General features: G+C 51.8%; 1 long non-coding RNA gene across 1 annotated transcript in view; it reads left to right on the top strand.

Moving 5' to 3' along the window:
- The window catches only part of LOC119867077, an 11,487-nt gene extending 8,111 nt beyond the window's left edge, over positions 1 to 3,376 (top strand). Inside the window, exon 3 of the long non-coding RNA XR_005382440.1 lies at positions 2,147 to 3,376. This is a non-coding gene — a long non-coding RNA (uncharacterized LOC119867077). The remainder of the gene's footprint in view (positions 1 to 2,146) is intronic.
- Positions 3,377 to 5,246: the final 1,870 nt, after the last annotated feature.

The raw sequence follows: 5,246 nt of genomic DNA, 5'->3' as shown, positions 1-5,246 counted from the left end.
ATGTTTCACACTTTTGCAAGTCTCTAATATGTAGCTTAAGAGGAGATGGCTGGATTTTCATATCTGCTTCTGTGTTCAGTCTGTCGTGGTATATTGTTTTAGATGATGTATGTGAAGGAAATTTGGCCTCGCAGAGATGTGCAGTTGGAAGGTGCAGGAGTATTTATATAGATACCCCAGCAAAACCTATACGTAGACGTTTCTGAAAGGTGTGTGGCCATGTGGAGTCCAACACCGCATCAATGAACTTTTTGTGCTGTTAGCCTAAAATCCACTGGTCTCTCCGGCACTTCAAATGGACCTATTACCCATTCGTGATTTTGTCACACGGCCACTCCGGTCATTTGAAAAATATTAATCCACTGAGTTATACAGATTTTTTTTGAGATTTATTTATTTATTTATTCACGACAGACACACAGAGAAAGAGAGAGGCAGAGACACAGGCAGAGGGAGAAGCAGGCTCCATGCAGGGAGCCCGACGCGGGACTCCATCGGGGTCTCCAGGATCACGCCCTGGGCTGAAGGTGCTGCTAAACCACTGGGCCACCGGGGCTGCCCGAGTTATACAGATTCTGCAAGTGTTGGTACATTTCACTAGACAGTATGAAAAGTCACAATTGTCAACATCACCACCTCATCCGAACAGTCTTTAAGCATTGCGATGTGATCAAATTCAGAGTTCCAGAATTTTTTTTTTTTAAGATTTTGTTTATTTGAGAGAGGGAGAGAGCATGAGCCAGGTGAAGGGAGGAGAAGCAGCCTCCTTGTTGAGCAGGGAGCCCGACGCGGGGCTCGATCCCAGGACCCCTGGGATCATAACCTGAGCTGAAGGCAGATGCTTCACCGACTGAGCCAGCCAGGTGCCCCCAAGTTTTTCAGAATTTTATTTTTATTTTTATTATTTTTATTTTTATTTTTTTTTAGTTTTTCAGAATTTTATTTTTTACTTGAGATTTTGCATTTTATCACTTGAGAGCAAATCCCATCCGTTGGTTTCCTTGAAATGGCAAACTTACTTTGTTCATTTTTAAGAAAATGTCTGCCAAATCCCCGAGTCTAAATAGGCAAAAGTTTGTCTGTCACTTGTGCTTTCAAGTGAGAGGGGTGTTCCATGGAGAAACAGCAGCCACGGCAGCTCAAACCGTCACCCAAGCCTTCCTCCAGGCTTCGCCGTACTTGGGGCCGCAGCGGAGGAACCTGATGAGGGCACTTCCCATTTCCTTACACAGAATATCAAAACTCGCATACTCAGCAGTCAAACCTTATAGCAATTAGTTGATACATTCTGCTTCCTCAGCACATCCTTAGAGAAAGCATCCTGTTGTTTTTTATTTTAAGATTTTATTTATTTATTCATGAGAGACCCAGAAAGAGGCAGAGACACAGGCAGAGGGAGAAGCAGGAGCCCGATGCAGGACTCGATCCCAGAACTCCGGAGGCAAAGGCAGATGCTCAACCGCTGAGCCACCCAGGCGTCCCGAAACCATCCTGTATGATGGTGAGTGGGTGCAGGTGCAGAGTCCATGACTTGATGCCACTGCCTGGATGTGCCGAGGAGCCCGGGTTTTTCCTACCGTTGCTCCTGCACCAGCTCGGCCCAGGTCCTTGGGAAAAAGGCGAGTAGCATCTCAGTGTTGTTATAACCATAGTTCTGACCACAGACACTCCCCTGAATGGGTCCTGGGGGTCCTTGGGGCCCATGGGCCATGCTCTCAGAGCAGCTGGTTGGACACCTTTTAAAAAGATTTTATTTATTTGAGAGAGAGAGAGAGAGAGAGAGAGAGAGGAGAGGACGATCACCTCTGCTGAGCGTGAGGCTCCATTCGGGGCTCGATCCCAGAACCCTGAGATCATGACCAGAGCCGAAATCAGATGCTTAACCGACTGAGCCCCACAGGCGCCCCACCTGGTTGGACTTTAATGTCACACAGTAGAGGGGGCGTTCTTTGAACTGACTTCTGATTTGTTACACAGCAGGATCTCTTTCTGGAGTTTTCTTCCCCTCATCTACATCTCTCACTTGCTTATTAAGCTGTAATGAGAGCCCAGAAGGTGCAAGGTCCCCTGCTGGGTGTTACATGCTACGTGCAATCCTGCCTGCTTTTTACTCTAATTGGAGTTGAGTTTTTACACACTCTTCCAGGGTCACACCCAGCACGTGCCAGGAGCCGTTCAAATACCGTAATACAGTGTATGTTCCAGCGATTCTCCGAATTACCCGATTCTGCAACCTGATAGATGCCAGGTCTTCAAAGAGATCATTTCTTGATGAAGTCAATGAACAGTCGAAACATGATCACCAGCATCAGGACAGAGCCAGCCAGCGAGGATGCTCAGGTTTCAAGGAATTCAGGAGGATTTTAAGTCTTCCAAGGCATGTTCTCGCTCTCCGTGGCGCTAAGCCACCAATCAGTCCTAGAGAGAGAACTAAAAATCCCCAAGTTTTGGAAACCATGTAACACACTTAACGATGAACAACATGTAACATAAAGTTTGCTGCTTTGACTGTATGTCAGGGGGCAGTGACCTCGAGTGCAGGCACGTTGCTGTGTCCACAGAGCGCTTCCATCTGGCCGGGGGGGGGCTCTGTGCCTCGTCCCTGGTACTCACGGTTCTTCTTTCCATCTCCTCCAGGTGCCTCGTACGCGTGGGATCACGCAGCCTTTGTCCTTTTGTGACTGGCTTATTTCACTTGGCATCGTGTCCTCGGGGTTCACATTACGGCGCGGGTCAGAATTTCCTTCCCTTTTAAGGCTCAATAATAGTCTGGTGTATGTTTAAAAAGAGACAGGGAATGAGAAAGAGAATTTCTAGGCTAGGTCAGTGATCAGCTAAAACCTAATACCCCACGGCGGGCAGAGGAGGGGCCCACGCTGCACCACAGAAGCAGGCGGGGGTCGCGGGGGCACAGCCGGCTGTGTGCATGTCCCCCTCGACGGGGGGCTGCCGACGTGCTCAGATGGGCTGAAGGAAGCGCAAGGGGCAGGAACTGTAAAGCGACACAAGTGTGTGCAGCTGGCTCTGGGCATGGGCTTAGCTGCACGGGGGCGGGGCGGTACCTCCCGAGCTTTGGAACCTGGGATGCTTAGTTTTGTACCTCAGCTTGGCTGGACCATGGTGTCCAGATGTTTGGTCAAGCACCAGTTTAGATGTGGGCATGAAGGTTTCTTTTAGATGCAATTAACGTGTAATCAGTAAAGCGGATTACTCTGCGTCACGGGGTGGGCCTCGTCCCAACAGTGGAAGGAAGGTCTTGAGAGCAAAGGCAGGCTCCCCCCAGAGGCAGGAATCTACCAGCAGACAGCCTTTGGCCTTGGACTCAAGCTGCAGCAGCATCTCTCTCTCTCTCTCTTTAAGATTTTATTTATTTATGGGGGGGCAGGGAAGGGCAGAGGGAGGAGAGAATCTCAAGTAGATTCTGCGCTGAGTCTGGAGCCCCAGACAGGGTTTGATCTCACAACTCTGAGATCATGACCTGAGCTGAAATCAAGAGTTGGATGCTCCCCTGACTGCACCACCCAGGTGCCCTGAGCTACAACACCATCTCCTTTTTTTTTTTTTTAAGATTGTATTTATTTATTTGAGACAGAGACAGAGAGCACAAGTGAGGAGGAGAGGGAGAAGCAGGCTCCCCGCTGAGCAGGGAGCCCAACGTGGGGCTCGATCCAAGGACCCTGGGATCATGCCCAGCCGAAGGCAGATGCTCAACCACTGAGGCACCCGGGGGTCCCAGCCCTCTTCATTTCTATTTAGGCCTTTATGATGGCATGTGGAGGCCATCAGGACAGCAGGCAGGCACTGTGGACTGCCACGGCTGCTGTGGACGGTTCTGGAAGGCCTGTGCCAAGTTAGCCACTTACCCGTGGTTCTTCCTGGCGGGATTACACAGCTGAGTGTCAGCCCCAGAGAAATAGGCCTTCAGGGATGCTGGGGCGGCTCAGCTGTTGAGTGTCTGCCCTCGGCTCAGGGCGTGACCCCCAGGTCCTGGGATCGAATCCTGCGTCGGGCTCCCCCACAGGGAGCCTGCTTCTCCCTCCTTCTGTATCTCTACCTCTCTCTCTGTGTCTCTCATGAATAAAGAAATAAATAAAATAAAATAAAATAAAATAAAATAAAATATCTTAAGAAAAGAAAAACGTGCCTTCCAATCCCACCTCCCGCTCCCGTCCGCCCACAAAGGGTATAAGGCTCCCCTCCGACCCGTGCAAGCCCCCAGGGCTCAGACACTCCTGCCTGGGGGTGCAGGGGGGCAGAGAGGTGGTGGCCTGGCTGCAGGCCCCTCTCCGGCCTCCCCGCCCACCGGCAGGCCGCATGGCCCTCGCGGGGACCCAGGTCCGCTGGAGCCTCTGGGGAGGCTGCAGGTGGGGCCCAAGGGGTGAGGAGGGGGCGGGCTCTGAGCACGCGCAGACACCTCGCGCCAGAAAAGTCTTCTGTTCCTTCTTGCCCATCCCTCTCCCTCTCCCTCTCCCTCTCGGCTGTTTCCTAATCCTGCTGAAATGAGCCTTTAGCATCTCTTGAGACATCAGAGGACGGAGCTGCTGTTTCTGTAGCAAGTTTTCAACGAGGAGAAAGCAAAGCACAAAGCCTGGGCCGGACTGTGGGCTGGGTCCGACGGCCCGCGCGCCACGCGGCTGTGTGTCTGTCCGCCCTGCGGCCTGTCCGGCTGGACCGCACTCTTGCCTGTCGCCTCCACACGATTCCGTACCTGCAAATGCGTGTACTCTTGTGTGCAAACGGGCAGGATCCGTGGAGGGAGGGATTCTGTTTCCAGAAAACAGAAAGAGCTCACAGAGCTCTAGAGCCGGAGGGAGCCTCTCCGGGTCCCTTTATGGGGAGGGACCGTCTGGACAAGTTCAAGGCACAGAGAAGACGAGGTCCGGGTCCCCCTCCCGGCGGGTGCTCTTCGCTGGTATCTGGGTGTCCCCTTTTCCTACCTTTGTTCATTGTGAACAAGGGACACACGTTCTGGCCTAATAAGGCTCTTTAGAAGGTTTGTCACCAATAGGATGGAATCATTTATAATTAGGGGCGCCCGGTGGTTCAGATGGCCGGGTGTCTGCCCTCAGCTCGGGTTGTGATCTCCAGGTCTTGGGATCAAGCCCCGTATTTGGGCTCCCAGCTCATCAGGGAGTCTGCTTCTCCCTCTCCCTCTCCCTCTGCCTCTCCCCGGCTTGTGTTCTCTCTCTTTGTTTCTCTCTCTCAAATGAATAAATTAAAGAATCTTTAAAAAAAAGGGGGGGGGG

The sequence above is a fragment of the Canis lupus genome, chromosome 31, assembly GCF_011100685.1.
Source record: "Canis lupus familiaris isolate Mischka breed German Shepherd chromosome 31, alternate assembly UU_Cfam_GSD_1.0, whole genome shotgun sequence".
In the NCBI taxonomy this organism is placed as follows: Eukaryota; Metazoa; Chordata; class Mammalia; order Carnivora; family Canidae; genus Canis; species Canis lupus.
This window is presented reverse-complemented; position numbering and strand designations above follow the sequence as displayed.